The 19,703-nt window shown below is 36.9% G+C and overlaps 1 long non-coding RNA gene across 1 annotated transcript in view; it reads right to left on the reverse strand.

The window, feature by feature from the left end:
* Window positions 1-5,429, reverse strand: part of LOC138693795 (uncharacterized) — a 286,495-nt gene extending 281,066 nt beyond the window's left edge. The window contains exon 1 of the long non-coding RNA XR_011330453.1: window positions 5,352-5,429. This is a non-coding gene — a long non-coding RNA (uncharacterized lncRNA). The remainder of the gene's footprint in view (window positions 1-5,351) is intronic.
* Window positions 5,430-19,703: the final 14,274 nt, after the last annotated feature.

Raw genomic sequence — 19,703 nt, forward strand, 5'->3', positions numbered from 1 at the left:
TTTTTTCAGTAGGAAGAATAAACACATTTATTAGTGGGATTTTGTTCATTTATTTATTCTACACATTTAAATAACATCTATGTGCAGTCGGACTACATAATTGATAGCAATAATCTACGCTTAATAAGCCAGTGTGTCACAATTACAAAATAAATGCTTAATATTCACATAGGAGTTTACTTGTACCTATTATTATTATTATTATTATTATTATTATTATTATTATTATTATTATTATTAGTGTCATTAGCAGGAAATCATATAGATATATTAACGAAAATATAACATTGAGAGAAATGATGTAATGTACTTAGAGAACAAATAAACTTGTTTTAAAATTCATGATACATAATATAAACTAGGGAACTATGTCCTATGACTATTTGAATCAGGAATCGAAAATTTCATTACTATAAGACGGCAATTCTAGCTGAAGTTTTATTATCGAATTATATAGACATGGGCCATTATTTGTACTACAGGTATGTGCAGTTGTCAAAAGAAAAAGTGGCCGCTCTCCAGAAGCAAAATTCCCTTCGGGTATCTTCGCTAGAATTCGGAGACAGGCGATGTTACATGTTGTTGTACCACGATGCCTGATATGTATAGTTATAATTTAAGTATTCTTTGTGTTACTTAATAGCGTAATGGCAGCGTTCCTGCCTCTTATGCATGAGGTCCTTGCGTTCGAATACAACCCAGTGCTTTTTATGTTCTTTTTTGTTTCGATCTTAAGACAGAGATACAAAGCATACATAATTGCTCCTTTCTCTTATACGATTATTTTAGTAATTAACATCAGGTTCATGAATGTATTATGTCATGACTTTATCATTATTTATTAAGACATTATGGCTGCAAATAAAAACAAAAAAGATTTTATTCGCAACAAAAATCTGTTTCGTGACATATACAAAACAAACGTACTGGCGTCTACCTTAGAACATAAAAAATAATCGTTAAAAAACAGCAAAAAGCCACGATTCTATCTTCCCCACATCTCGATCACATCTTGCAGTCGAGTGGGCATGGAATCGACTAGAATATTTTCAAATAGCACTGTTCTCAGCCACGACATTGCACAAGCAACCTTGACATACATAAGTGTTCTGCCCATGGGCAGGTCTTTCAATGCAAACCCAACATTCTCCAATCTTTCCTATTTTCTGTCTTCCTCTTAATCTCCGCACATGATCCACATATCTTAATGTCGTCTACTATTTGATATCTTCTTCTGCCCCGAACCCTTCTCCCGTTCATCATTCCTTCCAGTGCATCCCTCAGTAGGCAGTTTCTTCTCAACCAGTGACCCAACCAATTCCTTTTTCTCTTTCTAATCAGTTTCACCATCATTCTTTCTTCATCCACTTTTTCCAACAAAACTGCATTTCTTATTCTGTCTGTTCACTTCACACGTTCCATTTTTCTCCACATCCACATTTCAAATGCTTCTATTCGCTTCTCTTCATTTCATCGTAATGTCCAAGTTTTTTCCCCATACTCCACACAAAACACTTCACTAGTCTCTCCCTTAGTTCTTTTTCCAGAGGTCCCCAGAAGTTGCACCTTTTTCTGTTAAAAGCTTGCTTTGCTCATCTTTGCGATTTTTCTTGGGATGGATAAATGCGCTAACTTCCCATTGCTTTCCGCACACCACTGTCTCTTTCGAATCTTAATAGATCCCAGGGGCCCAAGCGTGGCGTTGAGAGAGTGGATTTGACTAATTGGGCCCTCCGGAATTCACCGAAATTCACCGCAAAGGTTAAATATTAGTTCTATCAGGATTTCTGACCTGATCAGAACCGGGAAATCCCAATTAGCCTTTGCTCCCCGCATCCTGGACGAACTTGTACAAATCGTTAGAAAATCGTGGAGGGGGAATGGGCCATTTTCTCCGCAAATGTTTCTTTACTTGTGCCCTCGTAGTTCAGTCGGAAAAACGTCGGGATTTAGATGTAAACTTCTCAGTTTCAATTCCTCGTCACTGATTTTCATGTTATTGTGTTTGAAGAGAGTACTTATAATATAATCATATAAAAAGAAAAAAAACTAACACCAGTATTATGCAACTGTATTGTTCCAAACCTAATATTAAATTCATATTATTTATGTCGCTTAAAAACGATAACAGAATATAAATGATGACTTGTATATTATTTATGTCGCTAACGACGATAACAATATAAATAACTTAAATATTATTTATACATGATCACTAAAAAACGATAACAATATAAATAGTAAATATCGGTTTGTTCAATTAATGTAAGATATTATATAAAATATAATTAATTATTTAAATAAAATAACCTATTTTACAAAGAAAAATGGTTATTTATATTAAAATATTTATTTATATAAAATATGAGTATTTATATCACTAAAGAACGATAACAGAATGTGAATTATAATTTGAATATTATTTATATCGCTAAAGAACGGTAACAGAATATAAATGATAACTTGAGTATCGTTTATATCACTAAACAAAGATAACAGATTACAAATGATGACTTCAATATTGTTTATATCACTAAAGAACGATAGCAGAATATAAAAAAATTATAACTTGAATATTATTTATATCGCTAAAAGAACGATAACAAAATATAAATAACTTGAATATTATTTATATCTATAAAGAACGATAACAGAATGGAAATAATTATTAACTTGAATGTTATTTGTAACGCTAAAGAACGATAACAGAATACAAAATATAATTTGAATATTATTTATATCACTAAAGAACAATTAAAAAATAAGATGAAAACTTTAACAAGGCCCGAACTCACACTCTTTGAATCATTAAGCGAGCACTCTACTGCTGGTCTATGAGAATAATTCTATAGTTCCGGAACTGCTTCTACAAGGACATGAATCGTGTAACATCGCCGTGACCCGAAGTGGACTTAGAAAATTTTCGCTGTTCACGAGTGCGGCCACTTTCTTTTTGACAACTGTACAGGGGCATCATTTTATTTTTACAAACATTTTTAATATTAACCTGGCTATACCTTTGGATCCACGCCATTTGCTACCCCCTTCCACGATTGGAGTTCGATGATACTGGCGTAATATACAATCAAATCACTTTAATAAGTATAGGAGGGAAGGAAAGTAGTTCATCCATTTACGTAAACTAGGAAATATAGCGCTTTTGAGTTTGATCATTTTCATTAGGTTTTTCTTTAATGAAAATACAGTATAGTATTAACAGCGAGTGTTTTTACTCACGAACTGAGCTGTCCATGTGGAGGTATTCATTATGTAGCGTATATTACACTGTCTAGAGTACATTAGTGTACAATATAGAGAATAAAGTTAAATTGAAAAATAAATAGGCTAAATATGGATATTTAAACACATTTTTGAAAATGGTGGCCGTTCATTTCGATACAGGCTACAGTTTTAATGTGGATATTGTACCTAATCCCAATTACCAGTTTCGTCCTTCGTAACTAGTAACTCATGTTGAAATAACTCTGTACCTACTCTATAAAAGAGTACCTTACGTACTGTAAATTCAATCTTCACTTCTGCCCGATCCGAAAAGATAAAATTATTCAGACATGCTATCTACTGTCCATCCAACTGGTTATGTCGTAGAGTCGTAAAAAGGGAAGAAATCACGTGACAGTTAGTTACATAACGAGGCCCTTTTATTTCAGTTATTTTAAGCAGTTGTATAATATTACGTAGACGTCCAATTCCTAACAGAAATTAATGTTCTCACAAAAGAGCTAAGACAGCCCAGCCACTAGCTGGCGAATAAAAGCTGGTGGGGAAACCGGAATACGACGTAGGCAGAAAATGGCAAACCATAGTGTTTCCATGGAAACGATCCGTCTTGTCGTGTCTGTTGGCCATTGTTGATGACGTCGGACGACAATACCCAAACGCGCGAGTACGTTGAAATACCGATGCAATAAAAGATGTGAACGTTTTCACGTCTTCTATCTTTAAGATATTATTATTCACTTCGTCCATACTTAAAAATTGGTTGCTATTTTATAGCTAGACGAGTACTAAATGCTGACACACAAACATGTAGAAATTATAATATTTTATTAGAATGCAATCTGCCTACTTACACATAGGTAGTATTCAGGGTGGGTTACTACTCTTTTGACTTCATACAGTGATAAATATTATAGAATTTCTCTGTTGTTTAATTCTGCTGTTCCGTAAGACTTATACTGTATATGTGTATGCGTGTGTATATATATTTTTTTTCGCCGGAATTTTGTCAAGCAGGAGTTATTTTAAATGTCAGTAAATCTACTGACATGAGCATGCCGCACTTAAATGCAATCGACCTGGGCCGGAATCGAACACGCAACCTCGAACACAGAAGACTAGCGCTAGACCGACTGCTCTACTCAGGCTGAGAGAAATGAAAAATGTTCATGAAAACAATTATGGGTTTAATATTACGTGGCACATACGAGATACATTATTAGATTCACAAAGTATTTGTTCACCTGATGATAGTAAGAAATAATATATGTCGGGAAAAGTGGCAGAAGTCAAAATGTTAATTTTACAAAAGAAGAAAAAAAACTGTCTTCACACTGGTTTATGTCGATTTGATTTTTTTTTTCTGTATGAAATACTTATGTCTCTTATCCCAAGCAAGCAGATGTTCCGTAAGTTGTCAATACATTAATGAAAAATGTTTGTGGAAAATGACTTATGCCACTTTCCCCAAGCACTGCAGAATTCTTATATTAAGGTGTTCGTAAAAATTCCTGTCCGACTTAATTCTTGCAGGGAAAACCTCCCTGAACTCTCTTTATCCCAGGAACCAAGTTTTACCCGCTGGGCGTGCGTGGATTAAGGCTATTCTCTTTTATTCTGGTAATTTTAGTGCGATTAACAAAGCTGTTTACGACTAAACCCAAGTGATACTTTCTTGATTCAACGTACACAGAATATTTCGAAAAGTAAACATTGCAGAGAAACTTCAGTTTAATACAGGCACAATTATAAAATCCACTCCAAGCAATACAGAAACTAGAAAAGTGTGGATCGTCGCTTAATGATTCTACATCAATCTTTGAGAAAGTGAAATGTGAACTTAAGTGTGCTGCTCTAAATATAAATATTGAGTGAAAAACTGTGCAGAGTTTTACCAGAGAATCCTTATTTTAAAATTTTATGTACGCTCTGTGAACATTTTTAATTTTTATCGTCTTTAACCGAGATCTATAGACAAGGTACGACATTAGATGAAGTTACTAAAAATATAATTGAGCTTCTTGCAGTAAATTTAAACTCCAAGTGTTCTACGCACACAATATCCTAAATAAAAACCAATATAAATTTGTATGTAAAATAATATTCCTTACCTTTCGTTGTCAGGTCCTCCGTCTTTCCTCCACTGAACCCCTTCTACGTGCTTTCCATGAGCGATGTGGGACACTGAAATGAAGTACGAAAATATTAGTGGTCGCATAAAACTTACAAAACTGGAACCTCAACGGCAGAAGTAGAAATATCATTCAACGTGAATAATGATTGGCTACTAATGATGAGAAATGTCAAGACTCGTGAGTGATTTTCGAACTACAATCATAAAGAGACACGTCAGCTTATCATATCAGTGGCAGAAGTGTTCGATGCACGCACGTCTGTAATAATTGTAAGTTTTAACTGTGAATTTAACTGAAACTTACTAGCTTCAATGTAGATGCTGTACAAAGAATACTTTTCTAATATTATTTCAATATGTGTGGGAGTGAAGAAGGGATAATGACGCGAAACATACAGCCTCTCCTATCCAAACGCTGTTCTGCAATTGGTTCCCAAACAAAATATCAACAACGTGAGTTGGTTCCCCATGTTCAAATATCATCAACGTGAGTTGGTTCCCCATGTTCAAATATCATCAATGTGAGTTGGTTCCCCATGTTCAAATATCCAAGGCTGTGATTTTGTAGCAGGCTGTGTGGGACATGGATGTTAATCGATCAAGTAGCAGAGTAGTTATTATTGCCTTTAACGCCACCTATAATCGATCATGACCCGCGACGCCATCTACGCTTTGTGGGACATGGATGTTAATCGATCATAAGTTACAGTGGCAGTGGAAGCTCAGTGAAAAGGGGGAAAAAACTCTTAGTGATCAGTGATTACAAGTTCGGTTTTCAGAAAACATTATCTGGTGGTATGGAAAGATATACTTGTGTTAAAAGAGGATGTAAGTGTTCCGTGAAACTTTCTGATTCAGATATTGTAATGGAATTCAACGTAGAATATAACCACGACACGTGTGTCACAGCAACTTTAAATCGTCACAAGTTTAGCAACCAAGTGAACGACAAGCTGTGCAGCCTTGCACGAACGTCCATCGAAAATTATTTGCCTTGAGCTAATGGAAAAAGATGATTTTCAGACTCTGACTAGCAGTGACATCTATAAGGTAAGGAATAATGTATACCGCAGCCGCTTAATTGTAAGACCGAAATCACCCCAATCTTTAGTTGAACTACATTTGACAATGTCTTCGTACGACCTCAGCACTAATAAAAACGAACAGTTTTTGTTTATAAATGATTCCGAAAGAAACATTATTACTTTTTCCTGTAAATCGAATTTAGAAGCTTTGAAGGGAACGACCACTATTTTCGTTGATGGTACATTCAAGGCGTGTCCTAAATTATTCAAACAACTTTTTACAGTGCATGGTGTGACAGATAATCATTACGTACCTTTGGTGTTCTTCTTGCTACAAGATCAACATGAGACATCATATAGTTACGCCTTCAATTCAATTAAACAATATGTAAATCCAGTTGTTGTTTATGCCGACTTCGAAAAAGCAATCCAAAATGGAATTTCAAACCTAGGCTATTCCCTAATGCCAAACTGAAAGGTTGTAGGTTCCATCTTGCACAATCTTGGTGGAGGAAAATTCAATCCTTAGGTTTGAGTGCGGAATTTAAAAGTAAGGAATCTGAAATTGGTCAGCTTCTAAAAACTATATTCGGACTGCCTTTATTGGCTCCTCAAGAAGTTGAAGATTGTTTTGTTAATGACTTAATGGCTGTCAAACCTATAGACGATCGATTGGACCAGTTCTTTTTTTTTAGTAGGTTATTTTACGACGCTTTATCAACATCTAGGTTATTTAGCTTCTGAATGAGATGAAGGTGATAATGCCGGTGAAATGAGTCCGGGGTCCAACACCGAAAGTTACCTAGCATTTGCTCATATTGGGTTGAGGGAAAACCCCGGAAGAAACCTCAACCAGGTAAATTGCCCCGACCGGGAATCGAACCCGGGCCACCTGGTTTCGCGGCTAGACGAGCTAACCGTTGCTCCACAGGTGTGGACACCAGTTCTTTGATTACCTCCTCCATACTTATATTACCCAACTAGTGAGCATCCACCTCCAATATGGGCTGAGTTTACTTCTTCCTTAGAGCAAACAACCAACTGTTGTGAATCTTTTCACAGTAAACTTAATGCACACTTTTGTGCACCACACCCAAATATATTTGCATTTGCAGATGCTCTGAAGGAGGTTCAGTGCGATACTTACATTAAGCTAGGAGTAAAAGTAAATGTAGGCCTGAGATAATGCAACAAAAGGAAACTTTTGTGAAAGATTGGATGGAAAAGCTTTCTGATGGCAGTGTAAGTAGATATGCATTCCTGCGACACGTTTGTTTCAAATTTTTACCAGTACAGAAATAAAATTGTGAAGTTATTCGACACAGCGTGTCCGCCAAGCACAAAACATTTTTAACCCACTTACTACTGTAGACAGTCCTAAGTCTATATAAAATGGGAAGGGAAATGTTTTCTGTCTTGATCTAGCGCGGGAACCAATTGCAGTACACAGGAGAAATCAACCTGGAACCAACTCAAGTATAGCTCTGGGACGAACTGGGAACTAATTCACAGATTTGGGAACCATTTCAGTACAGCCTATCCAAATGCCATCCTCACCTTCCCGTGGTCCACGCAGTTTCTACCAACGAGGAAATGGCGACCGAGTCACAGCGGTATAACCACAGTCTACTATATACAGTCACGAAGCTTGAGTTTTGAGGGTGCTAGAAACAATAGACTGTGACGGTACTATTTTGCATTGCCTGTAATGAGGCGATATTAGCGATCCTAGTGGTGAGCAACTATCTAATGTTTGCATATTTACTACGTATTGAGCATCGCGACTGTATATACTAGACTGTGGTATAACTGTTTCATCAAATGCAGAGGAAATGCTGCATTACAAGCCTGTCCAGAGGCTAAAAGTGGCAGCCCCACTACTGGACTACCTAACGATAAGGCTAGTAACCTATCTTAGGGAAAATTACATTACTTTCAAGCCTGAAGCAGGAATTAGGAGAGGGAGAGACCTATTTATTAGCGAAGTGATATCTCTATATTTTTATTACATGTATTCGCGGGGATGGTCTGGCGACTTCGTTAGAATTAGCTTCCCACACAGGTGTTTCGTCACTTGTCAGCATCGGACAGATTTAGGGCCACCTTGTGCGTGATTGTATATAGACACTCGGCGATGCGTAAAAGCCGGAGTTAGACTGGACCCGTGGGAAAGCAATTGCAAGCTTGGGTTTTCAAAAGAACGGGGTTCTCCAAGATCTTCGAACTAATTAGATGTTATGGGAAATCCAAAGTTTAAATTTAGAGATGACGTATTTCGCGCCCAATAAGGAGAGATCTTGGTTTAGCTTATGAGGTCACTTTGGACCAATAGAGAATAGATTTTAGGCCGGTTAAGTGACGTAGTTTTTAACCAATAGGATAGTTAGTTTTAGCGTAGGATAGGTTTTTATAAATAAGGGTGACGGGGAGCGGAGATATGGACAACATCTCATCGTGTCGGCGGCCCTACATACAGGGCACAATCACTACTCCTTTTCGTGTCGACGGCCCTACATACAGGGCAGAATAACTACTTCGTTTCGTGTCGACAGGATAACTACTTTGCTTCGTGTAGACGGCGCGACATTTTTTTTCGTGTCGGCGGCCCAACTTAATAGTCTTTCTTCCGGCGAAGACTCGATAGATAGAACTTTGTCATCGGCGAGACCACTCGTCAACGTTTAGGAGCTTCGATCATAGTGTACTGGACAGAGTATTGAATTTATAGTATCGGATAGAGCTTATTCAGAGCCGCCACAGAGTCGATACAGAAGTGCGACCAACGATTGAATTATGAGTCAGCCGGAAATACATACTCTAGGGTTTACCAAGTGAATACGACAATAAACTTATAGTTTTGGAGTTTACACTGCCTTTTATATAAGTAGCCGGCTTGGTATTATTCCCGACATCATCCTATACCACAACAGTACCTCGGCTACCCTGAGTGAATCTCACGCAACGCCGAGACGCACCCCACCCTCAAGCCTCAAACAAGCAGTATTCAGATACAAATTCAATTGGCTAGATCATGTAAGAAGAATGGAAAATTCAAGAATCCCAAAAATTATGATGCAATATAAACCTAGAGGACATCGTCGACCAGGAAGACCTTTAAGAAGACTGCTAGATGGGGCCGAAACAGGTCTACAGATGCCTAATTCGTGAAGGATGATGATGATGATGATGATGATGATTTCAATATTTTAACAATTCCGCCTTCGGTATCTAGCTAATCATAAATAGACAATACAGCTATGTTAAAGACCACATAAGCTGAATATGAAAGCTTATATGCTTAACACTTCTAGATTTGAAATCAGTACTTTCAATCTTTCTATTTATGAATTCGTTTCCTAACATTAGATATTTGAAGACATGAAGTAAACATAGGTTTGAAGTGGCATTTTCGTGAAAATTGAGGTTTTACTGGAATACCAACTTACCGTATTATCTAACCCTTTAACAAAAATAAAAATCTAAATCCAGATTCGTTGCTTTATCGTTTTATCTGGCGTTCGTATACAGCGGACGTGTATTTCCAATAGCTTCAACGTATGTTAAGACTCAAGTTCCTCCAAATTGTGAGAGTAATTCTTAAATCCTTACTTGCTTCAAGTCTTCAATTTCATATTGAAATTATATGTTAATAAAGTATAGAAATATTTTGAATATAAATGAAATTTAGTACCAGTAATGTGGTACCTTTACAGTTACATAAGATGTTCATAATGGAAACAAAATACGGAGATTCGACCATAATAGGCTAATTCATACCTAGGAGTTGACCGAGGTTCACTCAGCCTCCTATAAAATTGAGTACCGGGTCTTTCCCGGGGGTAAAAGTCGGTCAGAGCGTGGTGCCGACCACACCACCTCATTCTAGCGCCGAGGTCATGGAAAGCATGGGGCTCTACCTCCATGCCCCCCAAGTAGGCTACCTTCATGACGTGTGACGAAGCTACCTTTACCTTTTTACCTTTTACCTAGAAGCTGATGTCCCTAGGCTGGATATTCAGTTAGACGGGCACTTTCTTTACAAGAAACAATTGAGGGAAGGGGACATACCACAAATCCTGATATGTATTGTTGTTGTTTAGTCAACTGTTCGAAGACAGGTCTAAATCCACAAGTGACACCAAGAAGACACACCTATGAGGCAACTAGGCCAGGAGATAATGGGGTAGGGTGGCCAGTTCCTTCCCTCCTCCATTGCATACAGTGCCGACTAGGTACATATTACACTAGTCAGTCTGCAGATGCATACAAACAATTGTTCTTCCTCTGACACATACCATCAAATGATTTTAATTTAGTAGGTTATTTTACGAGGCTTTATCAACATCTTAGGTTATTTAGAGTCTATGTTGAATGAGATGAAGGTGATAATGCCGGCGAAATGAGTCCGGGGTCCAGCACCGGAAGTTACTCAGAATTTGCTCATATTGGGTTGAGGAAAAACCCCGGAAAAAACCTTAACCAGGTAACTTGCCACGACCGAGAATCGAACCCGGGCCACCCGGTTTCGCTACCAGACGCTAACCGTTACTTCACAGGAGTGGACCGTCAAGTAAGATGTACTGCCTAATAATATATGAACATATCAGCCAGAACCTCAATCAGAGGATAGCATATTCTACAGCATAATTCACATCCCTAACATTTGGGATTTATGAGTACATAACAGCAGAGCTGTACAATTTACTGTGCCTTACTATCAGTCCCTCAATTGATGTGAAATTGCAAAGCTGTGTAAACTGCACTTGACTGTGACACACGCATTCATTTAGTTACACTCGTAAATGAAGAGCATTACGAAGGTGACGCGGAGATCACGATGCAAACATGACGTGCCTCAATTCTCAGCCAAACTATCAAAGATTCTATTTTACATATTCGGGAAATGTGTTTCACACTTGCGCCACTAGGGGATAAAGTGTGCAGAAATGCTGTTTTCACAATACAACTCCTTTACGTTTTTTAACTAGCAAAGACAAACTCTATAACAACAATGCAAAGGTTCGTCTGTACTTTCTCCGCTTTCCAACAATACAGCTCTAGACTTCATTTCTAAAATTAAGTCCGCATTTCTCTCATTGGACATCTGCTACATCGTTGGAATGGAAATGCTACTGTCACTGTCTGGCCTACAGCGCACGATTGACCTCTCAGGTCACGAGACCTGACTCCATGCGATTTCAGTCTTTGGGGATGAAGGATACCGTCTGTGATTGTACACTACAAAACAAACAAAGTAACGCAAAGGAATATGGCTGTGATTGTATCTATAAAGAGTAAATGTTACTGAGAGTGCGACAAGAATTTGACGATCGGACTGATAACTACGTGATGTGCCAAGTGGCACAGACTACTTACATCCATTGTTTGTAAGGTGCCAGTTTATACATTGAAGGTTTTGCCAACAACTGTATTGTTCTTTATACTAAGTGTACGCAACAAATTTCCATCATTTTGAATCACTCTGTACTTTCACGTTTCAAGAGTTTCGAAGCAGGTCTGATTCATTTGAAAATCGCTTCACTACTTATAGTTTTTCTTGACCTATTGGTCAGAATCATATAATTTACTAGGCCTACGCAGCAAAATGACGGAAAAATTAGATAGGCCTATATTCTGGATTGCACACAAAATTTGATTTTTATTAACTCGACAGTAAAACATATGTTTGGACGTTTTATAAACTGTACGGATTAACTACATACACGCAATTAACATTCCAGTTGGCATTCAGAAGTCAAACGCATCTAAAGAAACATATTAGTGAGTTACAATGTTTGAACAAACATTAAGAGCAAATTCCTTTTCACTTGGACATTGCTTCCTTCTATGTAAGCTACACGTAACAAAAGAGGTTTGTAACCTTTAGCAGACACTTCTCTAAAAAAACTAGTGTTAATTCTTTAATTGGTTATTTTACGACGCTTTAACAATTGCTGTGATTATCTAGAGCAGGCCTGCACAAGGTTTGCGCTCTCCGAGCCGGCTCACAGCTCAAGAGCGGAATGCAGATATTAGCTGCGCTCTGTATAAAGGTGGACTGGAAGAAGGAGCGATGTCGTACGAAATGTACACAAAAGGAAGTACTATTACGAGTGTTTATGAAGTGAATTCCTGTTCAGTGTTTGCAAATCTATATTAATTAATAAAGAAATATTTATTTTACAGAAATAATAGAAATTCTATAGCTACTTATATGTACAATATCATTTTGATATATTTTTATTTATCAGTACGTCAGAACAGGGTTTTATGCTGTAGGCAGCTGAAAGGAACAGTAGCCTACTGATCGTAATGAAACATCAGTTACAGATGTTCGATGTCTGCCTTTATTAAAGTTGATTTTAGAAAACAGTTACTCACAAATATAAATGTTGAGTCAAACATAGCAATCATTTTCACAGCCAGCCTGTGTAGTCGTGGTTATTATTGCTAATGTTTAGTCTTTTAAAACTCAATCAGGCTAGTAGTATTATTCAAACGATCTTTAGCCCTTAGGTCACATTGAAGATCAATAAGTTCGGGCTGTAAATCGTTAAATGTTAAATGTTATGTTCCGTCTTTTAGATTCCTCCATACTGTACTGTAGCAGTAGGTAAGCAACGTGAAACAGTTACTGAGAATAGGCCTACACACTGCACTCCACTAGATAGCTGTGTGGTCGTTTCCCTCTCCTCTACCTACAGCAAGTCTATGTCATTCTGACGTATCTTCCTCTCCGTTTCGGCGAGCGGTAAACACAGCTCTCCCGCTCCGAAAGAGCGCACGCGCTCGTTGAGCGCTGTTTGTGCAGGTATGATCCAGAGTCTGAATGAGATGGTGATGATACAGCGAAGCGAGTCCACGGTACAGCGCCTAAAGTTACCCAGCATTATATCTTAATGAGTTGAGTAAAAATGCTTAAAAACCCTCAACCAAGTAAATTGTCCCTACCAGGATTTGAACCCGGACCGCTCTTCACGGTCAGGCACGCTAACCATTACTCCACAGCGGTGGACGCGAGTGTTTATAAATAGTGTCCGAAACTTCTTTAAGAATGATCTTCCTTCACACTATCCATGCAGTCATTTGGTTGGACGAACTGGAATAAAAACAGGCACTAAATTCGCTACTGCATACAGAAATTCTATACACAATAATTAATTTTCTCGGTGAGCCAGAGAGTTTCTGATTATAATTATCAGTCAGAATCGGAAACTCGTACTACCCCAAGACATCACCCCAGCCTAGTTTTACTTCAATTTTAAATTGTTTAATTTGACGACGTTTGCAACTACCGAGGTTATATCAACATCGCCGGTGTGCCGGAATTTTGTCTTTTACATGCCAGTAAATTTGCTGACATGAACCTGTCGCATTTGAACACATTTAAATGCTATCGACCTGGCCCGGGATCGAACCCGCAAACTCGGGCACAAAAGATCAGCAATATACGGATGGCGCCACCCAGAGCGATTCCTACTTTTTTTTTTTTACTATTAGTCTCTTAAAGATGATAGATGAAATTATAGCCTCGAGAAAACCCTTTACAATGTCTCTTTTGTCCACCACAAATTCCATCCAGACGTGAAAAGGAATCGAACTAGTACCGCCTGTATAAAAGGCCAGTGCGGCATCGCAGCTCTAAACAGTGAAAGCCAGCTGTGTGAAGTCTGTCGGTAGAGTCACAAATGTTAATGTGCAGTGAACAGTTACATGAACGCAGTTTCTCTCAATAATATTCATGTTTAACAAATTCAAGATGGAACCTGGATTTATACTAAAGCTCCTAATCTCATCGTCACCTGCAGCATCTAACATTCTTCAACAGTGAAAAAAAATTAATAATAATAATAATAATAATAATAATAATAATAATAATAATAATAAAATACAACCTGCGTGACAACAGTAACAACTTATTTAATGACTTTCAATACGTACATTTTTTAACTTTCTGTGATTGCACCAGAATAGGACGCCAAAGAACATGGTGGAGGGACGCAGTCAACCAACTTTGAGCGGCAGCAACAACCAGTGCTAGTGAAATTGTGGACAAAAAAAAACTAGGAATGTAAATATAGACCATCTGGTCGGCCCTTCTGATGGTCAAGACTCGAGCATCCCTGCCCAATCAGGAGGCCTTGCCCCACTGGGGATTTACGGCTATTATCATTATTATTATTATTATTATTATTATTATTATTATTATTATTATTATTATTAAAATGCTTTCATTACATTTTGGCACTTTCCTGTTTTAGCCTTCAGAATTCACGTAAAAGTTTAAACACTGCCTTGTACCTTCCCATAACATACAGCCGTTCTCGAGTTACGAAGAACAGATTATTTCAACCTATCAGAGAGCCGTGTGGTCTACAAGCGGCTTGAAAACATATCCGCTACTCAGCCTGTAAAAAACAACGGTGCAAGTGGCTCGGGTTATAATAACAACGAAAAGCAAGCCATCATTTTTTCTTCGATTTTGCATTCTCGTACTGCGAGTTCAATAGACCTCCTCGAACATCAATATGCAAGGACAATTTTAAAAACCTTACGGTATTCTCAACCGTAGCCCTCAGCAGATTTTCTCAACTGTATGTTGCAAGGATAAATCACGGGTTACATGCGATTGAGGGTCAACACTGCGTCTTTCTTTCCTCCAAGTCTAAGACAACACGTAACATTAGGACGGAATAAACAGCCTTGCCCTAGGCGGGATCTGAAAGTTAGCGAATTCTATTCCATGCTTGAAGTACCGAGCATTAGCTGCTGCGTACACCACGGCTAGCCCAGAGAATATAAGAGAGCTCGTAGAGAAAATGCGATTCCAAGAATACAGCTTTGGCCACCATGTGAGAGCCAAAACCAGTACTGGAATACGTTAAATCAGAGGCTGAATTCTTTTTTGGGATATGGGCAGCCATCTTGTCCACAACACGCACTTGTTTCAGGCAATAAAAATGTAAGCAATAAAGAAATCGTAAGTAAACATTGTTCAGACTTACATGTACGGTTAGGTCTAATACTATGGTCTTAGAAATTTCTACGACTATTCTATTATTTTTTTATCTTCCAATACAGGTACGTGAAGAAAAGAAAATCACGACGAAGTGTGTCCTTTATGTATAAAGTGAAAGTAAATGGAGTTGAAACAAAACGTATGCAAGCGCATGTTCATAGACTACATACCAGCTGTAGTGGAATATAGACTATCCAGAAGCAGATTAAAGATGGCGGCACAGCGTCGCGTAGTGACCAACGCAACGAGAGACACAACAAATATTGAACAGAATCTGCAGAAACTTTGATAGATCAACTACCATAAATATCAAAGCCACTAAAGTAGGCACATACATTATATTTAGATTGTGATGTTACCATTAAGGCCCTCTTCTCGGGGCACTATCGTAAGTGGTGTGAAGGAAAGTGAAACCACAAGAGAATTCCGACAAATTCCGGCAAATTTTTGCGAAAATTTTAATATTGGTTTTAAGTTACCGAACTCACATAAATTTGTCACTTGCAATAGAATCAATATTCATACTGGCCTACAAAAAGTAAGCCAGAGATGTATCAGTTCTATCTGCACTTCAGACACAAAGAAAAGTACATCTATAAAAGGCAACTACAGCCCGAAACAAAAATTAAGAAACTATCTCAAGACGCTCTGCATAAATCTGAAAAATATGAAGTAATGCATTGATATGATTGCATTAATTTGTAACACTCAATGTAAATATTGCATAATATTTTGTTTCAAAGTAAAAGTATCGGTATAAGATCTTCAACCAAATATAAAACCTCAACGTTTCTATAAGATCACCAGTCATTTACAAATATCCCTTTTTACTCCCTGATAAAATATGGTTCAAATTTAATAGTGATAATGATGTAGGTGGTAGAGACAGTATTTTAATTATTACAGCAGTCACTTCCAACTCAATGCTCTGTGACGTCATAGCGAGCTTCTCGCGTTCTCCCTCCAGATAGACTGGCAGGGCGCAGGTCCTGACCTGATCGAAGCAGTGGTGTATGGCAAACCAGTTTAACTTAGCGTTTACAGTACCTAATAATAATATGTTAATGTCTTAGGAACGAGACAGGTACACGCTACTATTTATACTAATAATAAATCTGTAAGCGAAATATTTCTGGTAATTTTCGCTTTTCTGAAAATAATTGGTGTTAACATGTATAATTAATCATCCTGAAACCGAAAATCGCTTTTTTTCAAATTTTTGTTTGTCTGTCTGTCTGGATGTTTGTTACCTTTTCACGCGATAATGGCTGAACGGATTTCGATGAAAATTGGAACAAAAATTAAGTTCGTTGTAACTTAGATTTTAGGCTATATGGCATTCAAAATACTTTATTTAAAAGGCGGGTTATAAGGGGGTCTGAATTAAATAAACCGAAATATCTCGCTTATTATTGATGTTCGTGGAAAATGTTACATAACAAACGTTTCTTTTAAAATGATTTCCGATAAGTTTTATCCCGGGAGAAATTTTGATAGGACTGATATTTATGGATATACAAAAGTTTTAAAATAAAAATTCAATACATTTCCACCGCCGCCTCAGATTATAGTGACATCGTTCTATGTGCAAAATATTAAACTTTTAGTAGGAAGAAAAACAAAATTTATTCATTCTATGGCAGTGGTGCATAGGAGATCGTGAATTCTTACATTTTCTAAAGAAAGAAATATAATTAAGTTATATAGGCCTATAGTAGATGGTATTATTTGCTGCATCACTATTTAAGTTATTTAATAGAGCAAAAATCTGAAAATCGATATGACATAGGAGTTATTGCAGGAACAACGACGATGGCTACAATGAAATCAAAACAAATGACTCCGTCTGTTTAATATCAATATTAATATACAGAGGATATTCTGTGTGTTTGCATGAAGTAATCTCAGAATCTAATTAACCTTCACTATTTGAAATTTGTAGTTTCTCTAGATGGATGTAATGCTACAAATGTGGACTGAGGTAAGATGAAAAGAAATCTGTACGCACAGAAAACTTGATATTCTGTCGAAATATTGTATAACTTGATTATTACAACTTTATTTGGTCCACATAAAATGCTCTAATTTTATCCACATAAAATATTATAATTTTATACATTCATTTTACCATGGAGATCAGTGGAGCTGATTTATTTTAAAAGATGTCATGAAATGGCGTTCCTGCGCTCATAATTTACCCATAATCGTTTCCTGTGTTTCTTAAAATAATATTTATGTAGGGTACCTCATGTTTTTATTTGCATAAACAATGATACACAACCGAGCGAGTTGCTCAGACGGTAGCATTTGAGACACGCATTCGGGGGTCCCGGGTTCAAAACCCCGTGGCCGATCAATCTGACAGGGGTTTTAGTCATAAAGGCAAATGCCGGATTGGAAAGATACATGCCATTATTCATCACCGCCTCAATTACCAATACCAAAAACATTAATCAAAGTCTATAATCAGTTACATGAACACAAGCCATCTACTTACAACACACAATAGAAACAGGAACTCAACAAGAGTAAAAACGGCCTGCTGATATACCCACACATTCTAAACACGCGACATGACCACAGATGTTAAGGCGTGAATAAAATAAACTTAACAAAAAAAAAAAAAGACGCACAGTAAGTTAACATAAAAATGATCTTCGTACACAATCAACTCTATTACTTTGGAGTGATTTATTAAAGGATGCATTCAAGACTAATTTAGAAAAATGTTAAACGAATTATATTTGCACCAAATGAGTGGTCTCTGGGCCAAAATGATAGCATTTTAATTATTTAAATAGAATTTAAATTGAGTAGCACATTAAACGATTTATTCTTCTATCAAACACGAATGTTCTCTGGACCCAATGTTCTATTTTAATTATGTAATTACTTTATATTTATTTCTAATAAGTGCAGCGGAGCGCACGGGTACAGCTAGTACTTAAATGATTTTGGTATCTTTCTGATATATTTAATGTACCTAAGTTCATGTAGACTTATTTTTAGACTAAACTATAGTCCTGGGCGGCTTGGCATTTTATTAAAAACCCTTTGAGTAAACCCTTTGAGTAAAAGCTAAATGCAGTTATTTAGTAGATAGGCATATTTTACTTATGTAGAAAGTCACCTGATATAACCTAGATAACAGAAGTACATGTCTTTAAATAATTTTATATCTTTTTTTCTAGGCTGAAGATATAAATGAAAATGCAAGTACTTGCACCAACCCTGAAATTTCTGCAGTGTCTCCCAAAATAACTATTTCCGTTCAAAGTGAAGTTGATTTATTAGCTCACAATCCTAGGAAAGTAAGATGGAGGAAATTGTAATGACTTAAAAACGGCGTGTACAAAGTGAAGTATCCTCATTGTCATCTGTAGGAGAAAACAGTCGTGATTCTCAGCTTGCGGGTGGAAATAGCGACAAATTAAAAATTTATGTGATATGTTTTTATCTACTGTAAAGATTGTGAAAATTCATGTGGATTTACGGCATGGTAGCAAGAAAGGAATGTGATACCCAAAGGAACTGAAAAGTGTGGCCCTAAGGAGGTTTTTAAGTCCTAATGTTTATACTTAAATTTATGGAGTACTACAGTTGCCAACAACGTGCTTAAGACAAATGACAGAAAAATGGCAGTACTCTTCTGCCCCAAATGAATTTATATTTTCTGGTGTAAAGTTGAAAGTGAGTAATTTAAGTGAGATAGAGAAATATTGCCTTAATTTCAGACGAAATGTCATTTTTTACTTCATATCGGATGAAATAGTAGGATTAAGTAATACAGGTACTGTACAATGAATAGTGTAGACTAATCTATGTTTGGCATGAACTGGTAGGTCTAAAATGTAGATTCTACGTATTTGTACGTGCTTCATAAATGAATGGAAATTTTAAAAAATGAGACAAAGGACACTGCCCGTTTAAGTATGATATTCCTTGCATATCGTACATAATATGAAAATATGTAAATATAATTAGTATCATTATTACGTCATTATTATTACTCCTACTACCACTACTGCTGTACTTTTCTATTATGTATAATAACTATAATTTTGTACCTAATACTTTTTCATTTTTGCATTTCTTTGTATTACTGGTATGTATACCCAGATCTGATTTCAATACGGCCGCCAGCACGGCATCATAATAATCGAAGGAACCGATATCTACTTTCCTTTCAGTATATTATTTATTCTCTACGTTACACTATTAGACCTATACATTCAACCAGAGCTCTGACAATCCACGATCCGCCACAGCTCCGAGATCGACTCTG

This window comes from Periplaneta americana, unplaced genomic scaffold (assembly GCF_040183065.1).
Source record: "Periplaneta americana isolate PAMFEO1 unplaced genomic scaffold, P.americana_PAMFEO1_priV1 scaffold_21, whole genome shotgun sequence".
NCBI classification, from domain to species: domain Eukaryota; kingdom Metazoa; phylum Arthropoda; class Insecta; order Blattodea; family Blattidae; genus Periplaneta; species Periplaneta americana.